General features: G+C 32.5%; 1 long non-coding RNA gene across 1 annotated transcript; it reads left to right on the forward strand.

Moving 5' to 3' along the window:
- The first annotated feature begins 45 nt into the window (after positions 1-45).
- On the forward strand, positions 46-5118 carry LOC117106123. Its single transcript, XR_004444993.1, has 4 exons — positions 46-1091; positions 3954-4100; positions 4274-4347; positions 5071-5118. It is a non-coding gene; the product is annotated as an uncharacterized LOC117106123 (long non-coding RNA).
- The last annotated feature ends 5716 nt before the right edge of the window (positions 5119-10834 follow it).

The following is a 10834-nucleotide window of genomic DNA, read 5'->3' on the forward strand; positions in this document are numbered from 1 at the left end:
GCGTTGTTGTCTCGATCGGCCCAAATTTCGGCCCCCCCNATTATATAAATGCTGACCAGGGGTCACCCGGCTGCCTAATAATAACAGATATCAGAAACTAAACCTAGACTAGGCCATATATTATAGTATTGATTTTAATGGGAATTTTGATAGTGGTGTTAGTACAGTCTTGTGATAGTATTAATGTGTCGTAAATATATAATATATATAATTTGGCCTTAGTAATATTCCGACTCAATTAAATATTGTTATAAATATTATGTGGTCTATTGATACGAAATGTATATTAGTAGAAAAGTGGCAAGGTTTAATGATAATAATAAAATACATAATTATCTATAATTAAATGGTTTGTTTCATTCAATTTGTCTTTGTCCATTAAAACATGATCTTTATCTGTACGTCTAGCTAAACATCAGCTTTTATATTATTATAATATTGTACCTACAGTTTTAACTGTTGTCATGATACCATCGGACCTGTCCAGCGTAGGAGGCATTAGTTACCCATTTGCGAAAAATGTGAATACAATCTACGAAGTATATATGCACCATTGAAAATACACTTTTGTTGTTTTTGTTAACATCATTCTGACAATTTTTTATGTTTTCCGTTAGGCAGAAACACTGTTGTACCGTGCAAAGGATATTATGTCACTAATACAATGGCCTATTCCACTGGTCGTTCTTCGTTAAAAATCGCCCACCTGCGCAGTGGTAAAATCCGACTTACCAAGACGACTAATAGAAAACTAAATACTCGACAAAACAAAATGGCTGCATAGTTACACGCTGCGTAATCAAGGCTGCTTCCGATTGTGGCAGTATGGGTTTTTCGTAAAAAAAAATGTTTTCATCCCGTTTTTTAACTCTGTTAACCTACAATTATTTTTTGACTTCATCGTTGGTAATATTGTAATTTTTATTTTTTGAAATTTAAATCTAAATTATATTAACGTAAATGTTGTTGCTAAACTGACCAATCCAATCTGTATAGACAATGCGAAGTGACCTAAGTAGAAGCTCGCCGCCTTACCGTTGACTAGCACTTCTTCAGAATGTGTAGTGGTGGATCCAAAGATGTACGAAAAGGTGGGGGCGATCAACAGACAAAACTACCATAGGGGGTCAGGGGACATGTATTTATAAATCACAATACATGTATAATAGAAATCAACTCTTACTTTAAGGGATGATTTGCCCAGAATTTCCCCCAAAGCTGCTTTTACTGGCTTACTGTACTAGCCTCAACTGCATGCGCAAGGCAGTGAGTTCCAATTATTAATAGTTTTTTATCGAAAAGGTCTACCTGATCCAACTCCTGAAACTTTGCTTTTTAATCTTAAACTTATCCTCTAGTTCTTGTCCCCTTATCCATTAAAAAAAGTGATATCAGGAAGATTATTCTTCTTTTTTTTTTTTTAATATCTGTATGACTATAGCCCTTTCTCTTCTCAATAAGCTTAAGTTGGCAATGTGAAGACTTCAGCCTATATCCTGATCAAATTTAAATGCCGTATCTCTGGGATTAGTCATGTTACCCGTTTTGAATGTTCTTTAAGAGATCTTTATGTTTTTTTTACATCGGATACCATACTGTATTGCAGTATTCCAAAGTAGGTCTAATACTGGTTTTGTAAAGTTGTAGAACTCCCTGTTGACGCAGCGTTTGAATGACCATTTGATCATTCCCAACTTAATATTTGCTCTTCGTGCAACATCAACTGAATGATAACGATCACATTAACGATACAAAGCTAAATAGCAATTGTTCATATAGAATATAAAAGAAAAAAAAAACAAGTTTTCATACTAACACGATTTGATAACGAATTATCATGTATACGATAAAAATATAACTTCAAAAATCAAATAAAATGACGTCATAATCATGGGAAGAAGATAATATCGTAGTAGTAAAAACGATTTTCACATGATTATGACGTCATTTTATTTGATTTGTGAAATTATTTTTTATTGTATACACGATAATTCGTTATCGATTCGTGCTTATGTGAAAACTTCTTTTATTTATGAACAATTGCTTTTTAGCTTTTTATCGTTGATCGTTATCGTCATATAAACAGGCCTTAAGAGGAAAAAGTATAGTAGAACGCCAAGCAAGTAAGTAATATGGAAACCCATTGGTGCCAAAATATATATTTTCAATAGTTTTTACTGATTAAGGCAAAATTAGGGACTGGAACCAAGTCTACCTGGTCGCAACCACCCCCAACTTTCTTGAACGATCCGCTCATGAGGAATTTATGTTTAATCGAAGGTGCTTCCAGAATGTTCGGTCAATCCGTAGGCTCCGGCACACAAATGGCGATGAACATATGCACTACTACCACTGATCTCTACATACCTTAAAACCTCGAATTGAAGCCCAATGGACTTAATCTCGAGAAAAAACCCATCTCGAATTGAAGCCCACCTCTTTAATTTGCAAAACTAGCGTCGAAAAGAAGTCCATCTCGAAAAGAAACTCATTGACTGCACATTAATTGGAAAAGAAAAGAAAAAAAAATTAAAAACACGCTTGGTTTATACAGTTTTAGGTGATTTAATACCGGTTAATATACTCTATGGGTAGCTATTATAGTTGAGATCAGTGACTGACTGACACTCAACTAAGCATGCAAATGACGATTTTACGTAATGATCGATACGCATATGAACACACGTAATGCTAAAGATACACTTCAATATATCGGCCTATTCTAATTAAGAAAAGTATTGTATGTCGAATTAAAAGTTGACTTCACTGTTGATATAATATTAACGCAGCTAGGCCTACAGAAAAACATATTGTTTTTCCCCCTTTTAGGTTGAGTATAATTTCTCTCGTAATAAACTGATATACGTAGGCCCTAACCCTTGTCCCAGGTACCACACGTCATTGACTCCTCACGCTGCGTCCTACTCATGGTGTAGATGTTGGCCTACAGCGGGAAAAGGGTTATAATGCAAGATGAACAAACCGTCGTCTATTGTCTATGAACATATTTTCAAACATCTACATCGTTGAAAATTAGTACATTCTCATTATAGGTCTACAACTGGGGTAGGCTGCATACCAGACAAGAGTGAAAGCTGGGGAAAATTCCCTCGGTTTTAGTTATGTGTATTTTAAATAATTACGAGATATATATTAGGAGACACTAAAAAAGTCGACGTACACTTCTTACAACTTACAATTTACTTTGTGTTCCAATGTTAAATAATCCGCCAATAAAACGGTCTACTATATCAACTCATCATGCTTTTATAGATATTGTTGGTGACTGCTCTGAGCATGAGTAACCCACTTGCGTTCTGTTTCCACTGACCACAACAAAGTGATGCAATAACGTAGGCCTACTTACAAGGCAATCGACTTAAGATTGTTTCATTTTTTAACCGCACAATTGCTCTACAAATAGCTTATAATAATAGGAATGGCCTATAATAATAGTAGTAATAATAATAATAATAATAATAATAATAATAATTTAATAATAATACTAATTTAATATTATTAACATTATTATTATTATTATTATTATTATTAATAATAAGGCTATGGTAATAATAATAATAATAATAATAATAATAATAATAATAATAATAATAATAATAATAATAATAATAATAGTAATAATAATATAAATATAATATTTTCTTTCTTAATTAAAACGTTAATTTAACTACCATACCGGTACTATTTTTTGGAGACTGTTCTCATAATTGACACATATTTATTTAAAAGTAATCTTTTCGTCATTTTTGACTCTTTACTGACGAGTGTACACCTTGACTGTATTTATTTGATCATGATATTTTTATGTGTATGAAGAACACTCACTTCGACCTTGCAATGGTATTATTGTGTATGTAAGTATTTATTATTACTATTATTGTTTTTCCTTTTAGGCTTTTCAATTTATATATTTTTTCTTCAATTTTGTAAAGAGTTGTTGTTTTGGATGAAACGTTAGTTATTGTGTGTGCCGCTGATACAGAAGTGTTATCCAATAAATCTATCTCAGGGGTAAGCTGCATTCCAGACGATGGTGAAGTTGTGGAAAATTCCCGGCTTTAGTTATTTGCATTTGTACGGTAAGTCACGTAGGCCAACGTATTACAAGGCACTTCTTAAAAATTCAGCGTGCAATTACTTTTCTGTCCCCGTAGCTAGAACCTGCAAGCTACTTTGTATTGATCTTTTAATTCCCATGTTAAAAAATTCGCCAATAAAACGGTCTACTATATCAACTCGGTGTTTTTTATAGATCCTGTTGGTGACTACTCTCAGTAACCTACTTGTGTACTGATACCACTGACAACAAAAGAGTGATACATTAACGTAAGTCTACTTACAAGTGTTAAAAGGCAATCGACTTGCGATTGTTTCATTTTTAAACCACACAATTGCTCTATTATAGCCTATAATAATTGCTCTATAATAATAATGATGATGGTAATAAAATAATAATAACAATAATAATAATAATAATAATAATAATAATAATAATAATAATAATAACAATAATAATAATAATAATAATAATAATAATAATAATAATAATAATAATAATAATAATAATAATAATAATAATAATAATAATAATAATAATAATAACATCACTTTCAATCTTAAAATAAGGAGAAATGATGTTGGAATAATAAAGGGGAAAAATCATTTAAAAAAAAATATATATATATATATATATATATATAGGCCTATATATAAATGAGAAACATGAACAATAGCATGATACTGGACTGGAGGAATCCATGTTACTGGTGATAGTGATGTAGAGTAGGGAGTTCTAATGCTGAATATTGTTAATGCGTCTGACGGTTATTTTGTCTTGAACCAAGTGTAACTAGCTTGAAACGCTAAGAAAACGCAAATTGTGTTAACATAAAAGTTTAATTCCCAGCTTATTAATAACTTTAAAAATATTTAGAATTACATCATTTTTTTACTAGAGTTTGCAAGTACTTTACGTTGATCTTTTAATTCCCATGTTAAACAATCCGCCAATAAAACGGTCTACTATATCAACTCGGTGTTTTTTTATAGATCCTGTTGGTGACTACTCTCAGTAACCTACTTGTGTACTGATACCACTGACAACAAAAGAGTGATACATTAACGTAAGTCTACTTACAAGTGTTAAAAGGCAATCGACTTGCGATTGTTTCATTTTTATACCACACAATTGCTCTATTATAGCCTATAATAATTGCTCTATAATAATAATGATGATGGTAATAAAATAATAATAACAATAATAATAATAATAATAATAATAATAATAATAATAATAATATCACTTTCAATCTTAAAATAAGGAGAAATGATGTTGGAATAATAAAGGGGAAAAATCATTTAAAAAAAAATATATATATATATATATATATATATAGGCCTATATATAAATGAGAAACATGAACAATAGCATGATACTGGACTGGAGGAATCCATGTTACTGGTGATAGTGATGTAGAGTAGGGAGTTCTAATGCTGAATATTGTTAATGCGTCTGACGGTTATTTTGTCTTGAACCAAGTGTAACTAGCATGAAACGCTTAGAAAACGCAAATTGTGTTAACATAACAGTTTAATTCCCAGCTTATTAATAACTTTAAAAATATTTAAAATTACGTCATTTTTTTACTAGAGTTTGCAAGTACTTTACGTTGATCTTTTAATCCCATGTTGAATAATCTGCCAATATAAAGTCTATTATATTATTTCATTGCTTATATAGATCCTGTTAGTGGCTGCTGTGGGCAATCCACTTGAGGTATTGATACTCTCTAAGGCACGTAGGCCTACTTACAGGTGTTAAAAATAAATCAACTTACGATTGTTTATTTTTAACCACAAAATTGCTTAATAATAAATATAAGATGGAGTTGAATAACTTGGTGGTTAAGATACTTGCCTTCAAATCCCAGGGTCCTGGGTTCAATTCTTGCCAGTGTTGCATGATTGTTCTCACGACCAAAACAACTCCACTCCTTAAGTATCGCATTGAGATTTAGTTTGTGTAAAGCATCGTGTGTTTATGGTGTCTTGTAAAAGGGATTGTCACCCAATCATAGGACAGTCATAATATATACGCTATTGTCAATCCTTGGCGCATAAGTGTATGCGCCTTAATAAATAAATAAATAAATAATAATAATAATAATAATAATAATAATAATAATAATAATATAATAGTAGTAGTAGTAGTAGTAGTAGTAGTAGTAGTAGTAGTAGTAGTAGTAGTAGTAGTAGTAGTAGTAGTAGTAGTAGTAGTAGTAGTAGTAGTAGTAGTAGTAGTAGTAGTAGTATAGTAATTGTAATAATAATAATAATAATAATAATAATTATGATAATTTTAATTACCAGCTTATTAATAATTTTAAAATATATGTAGAATTAAGTCATTTTTTGATAGAACCTATAATCTACTTATTTAGATCTCGTATGTTAAATAATCCAGCAACTAGATTTATACTGTACTATGTACTCCTTGTTTTTACAAATCCTGTTGGAGCCTCCTATCAACACGCACTTGTGTTCTCTTTACCATTGACCATAACACAGCGACGTATTGATATTCTCACGTGCTTACAGGTGTTAAAAAGAAATTGACTTACAATTGTTTCCATTTTTAAACAACACAATTATTATAACAAACATAGCCTAAAATATTAAAATTAATACTAATAATAATAATAATAATAATTATTATTATTATTATTATTATTATTATTATTATTATTATTATTCCCATTACCACTGTTGATGGGAATAATAATAATGATGATAATGATAATAATAATAATAATAATACTGTAATAATAATGATAATAATAATAATAATGATAATAATAATGATAATACTAGTGATAATACTAATACTAATAATAATAATAATATAATAATAATAATAATAATAATAATAATAATAATAATAATAAAAATAATAATAATAATAATAATAATAATAATAATAATAATAATAATATTAATAAGAATAAGAATAATAATAATAATAATAATACAACCCCAAGAGAAAAGGGGGGGTTCAGGTTCTTCAGGGGAAAATGTTGACTTATAAATGGTGGGAAATGAGATTTCCCGACTTCTGAAGTATCTTTTAGCAACTAACTTGAGGTCTTCAACATTCAAGGTTTTTCCCTCTTGAAAACGGTCAGGTAATTTTTTCCTATTGTTATTACAGTAAATATGCCTTATGTGTGTGTGTGGGTGTATACATACATTTTTTTTAAAAATGAGTAGTTGCATACGAATTTTCCATATATCGATGAATCCCAAAAAGAAAGGGGGATCCGGGGGTTCTCCCCCAGGAAAATTTTGATTCCTAGAAGGCGGGAAATGAGCTTTCCCGACTTCTGGGGTGTCTTTTAATTACTTTTAATTTCTTCAAAATTCAAGATTTGCCTCTTTGAAAATTATTACTGTATAATGAATCAATGAACCCAAAGAGAAAAGCGAGGTTCAGGTTCCTTCCCGGGAAAATGTTGATTTCTAAATGGTGGAATAAGCGCCCGGGCGCTTAGAATATTTTTGCACTTTCTGAGGGTCGCTTATTCAAACAGGGCGCTTATTTAAACGGGGCGCTTATGAAAACAGAGTGGAAATTCAGGGGGCGCTTATGGAAATAGATGAAATTGAGGGGTTCTTATGGAAAATTATTAAATTCAAGAGGCACTTTTTGAATGAAAAAGATTATATAAAGACATTACGAATGGTGGTTAGAAAAGAAAATCGTCCAGAAAACATGGCTCATGACAATAAATGCGTGAATATTTACATAACAGCAAAATAGCAAATGCAATTTAGTGGTGATGGGTAGTGGTTAGCTTGTTGGCCATTGGCCGAAAAAAAAAAGAGTAAAGTTGGAAATATACTGTCTGTCCAGGGATCGGAGCTCTCATCTGTCCAAGATAAATATCATTTAATACCATATTGTTACCGAAGAAGAATAGGGGCGCTTATTCAAACGTTAGTTAGGAGGGGCGGTTATTCGAGAAGGGCGCTTATTCAAACGGGGCGCTTATTCGCGCTAGTACAGTATGTGTGTATACATACACAAAAACTGAATAGTTGCATACGCATTTTTTTCCATAAATCGATAAATCTCAAAATGAAAAGGGGGTCTCCCCAGGAAAATGTTGATTCCTAGAAGGCAAATGAGCTTTCCCAACTTCTGAGGTGTCTTTTAATTACTTTTCAGTTCTTCAAAATTCAAGGTTTCCCATCTTGAAAACGGTCAGGTAATTTTTTCCCATTGTTATTACAGTAAATAGGGCTTATGTGTGTATACATACATACTTTTTTTGAAAAAATTAGTAGTTGCATACAAATTTTCTATGAATCAATAAATTCCAAAAAGAAAGGGGGGTTCGGGGTCCCCCCCCCCTCAGGAAAATTTTGAATTAAAGTCATTAAAAGATACTTCAGAAGTCGGGAAAGCTATTTCCCACCATTTAGAAATCAACATTTTCCCGAGAAGAACTCGAACCTCTCTTTCTTTGGGTTCGTTGATTCATTATAATAATTTTCAAGAGGGGAAAACCTTGAATTTTGAAGAACTTAAAAGTAATTAAATTCTTCAAAATTCAAGGTTTTCCACTGTTGAAAACGGTCAGATATTTTTTCCCATTGTTATTACAGTAAATAGGCCTTATGTGTGTATACATACATAAAAAAGATTGAGTAAGTTGCATACGAATTTTTTTCCATGAATCGATAAATCCCAAAAAGAAAGGGTGGGGGGTCCAGCGGTTCTTCCCCGGGAAAATGTTGATTCCTAAAAGGCGAGAAATGAGCTTACCCGACTTCTGAGGTGACTTTTAATGACTTTCAAATTCTTCAAAATTCAAGGTTCCCTCCCACCCTCTTGAAAATGATTCAATTAATCAATGAACTCCAAAGATAAAGGGGGACCGGATTCCCCCGGGAAAAATTCGATTTCTAGATGGCGAGAAATGAGCTTTCCTGACTTCCGAAATGTCTTTTAATGACTTTTAAAGTTCTTCAAAATTCAAGGTTTTCCCTTATTGAAAAAGGTCAGGTAAATTTTTCTCATTTTTTACTTTGTGTGTATACATACATAAACAAATGAGTAGTTGCATGCGTATTCTTTTTTCCATGAATCGATAAATCCCAAAAATAAAGGGTGGTCCGGGGGTTCTCCCCTGGGAAAATTTTGATTCCTAGATGGCGGGAAATGAGCTTTCCCGACATTTGAAGTGTGTTTTAATGACTTTTATGTTCTTCACAATTCTAATTTTCTAATTGTAACAACAAAAAAAAAAAGCTCACGGGTCCTGAAAAGGGAGGGGTCAGGATCCATGACCCCCTCCCCCAGATCAGCCAATGTTAATTGCGAGAAAATGTAACTCGGTCGGATACTGGATAAACATTCTCTTTCCCACCCTTCTTCTTCTTCCCTCTTTCTTTTCTTGCATTTCCGATCATACAAAAATCTAGACATATATTTTTTTGCCAAAAAGTGGGGGGGGGGGGGAAGACATGAAAGTAACTTGATTACGCAATACCTTGAGATAAACGTGCCTAAACGGCCTCATAGCTCAGTTGGTAGAGTTGGAAGGTCTTGGGTAACACAGATACGTTAAGTTACTATTAAGGGTAGGCCTAGTGACTCTAGAATAATGGCTTTTCTTTGTCGCAGTTTTTATTTTGTCTGACGTAAATATAAGTAGGCCTTACAACGCCCACTCAAAACCTCCTAGACACTTAAAAATAACGTTCCGGGAAGTATATTCGCTGTACTAAAATTGGCTTAATACTAATACACTTTTTTTATAATAAACATGGCCGGAGGAAGCGGGGGCGCCCCCCCACCCCACTTTTTGGCAAAAAATATATATAATGTCTGGAGATTTTTGTATGATCGGAAATGCAAGAAAAGAAGGAGGGAAGGAGGAGGAGAAGGATGGGAAAGAGAATGTTTATCCAGTACCCGACCGAGTTACATTTTCTCGCAATTCACATTTGCGGATATGGGGGAGGGGGTCTGGGTCCTGACCCCTCCCTTGGGCAACAAAAAAAAAGGGAAAATTAAATGAATTCTAGACCTACCTTTTCAGGACCCGTGAGCTGATTTTTTTTTTTACATTAAGAAAATTAGAATTTTGAACATAAAAGTCATTAAAACACACTTCAAATGTCGGGAAAGCCCATTTCCCGCCATCTAGGAATCAAAATTTTTAAGGGGGAGAGCCCCTGGACCACCCTTTCTTTTTGGGATTTATGGATTCATGGCAAAAAGAATATGCATGCAACTACAAATTTGTTTATGTATGAATACACACATAAAATAAAAAATGAGAAACATTTACCTGACTGTTTTCAAGAGGGGAAAACCTTGAATTTTGAAGAACTTAAAATACATTAAATTAAGAAATTAAGAGTCATTAAAAGACACCTAAGAAGTCGGGAAAGATCATTTCCCGCCACCTAGGAATCAAAATTTTCCCGGGGAAGAACCACAGGACCCCCCCCCCAATTTCTTTTTGGGATTTATCGATTCATGGAAAAAAATACGTATACAACTTGCTCAAATTTTTTTTTATGTTTGTATACACACATAAGGCCTATTTACTGTAACAACAAAAAATTATTACCTTTAATTTTAAAGAACTTAAAGTCAGGAAAGCTCATTGCCCACCACTTAGAAATCAACATTTTCCCGGGAAGAACTCCAACCTCCCTTTCTTTGGGTTCATTAATTCATTATAATAATTTTCAAGAGGGGAAAACCTTAAATTTTGAAGAAATTAAAAGACACCTCAGAAGT

This window comes from Anneissia japonica, unplaced genomic scaffold (assembly GCF_011630105.1).
Source record: "Anneissia japonica isolate Jap-2015-1 unplaced genomic scaffold, ASM1163010v1 scaffold288036_len564833_cov171, whole genome shotgun sequence".
NCBI lineage: Eukaryota > Metazoa > Echinodermata > Crinoidea > Comatulida > Comatulidae > Anneissia > Anneissia japonica.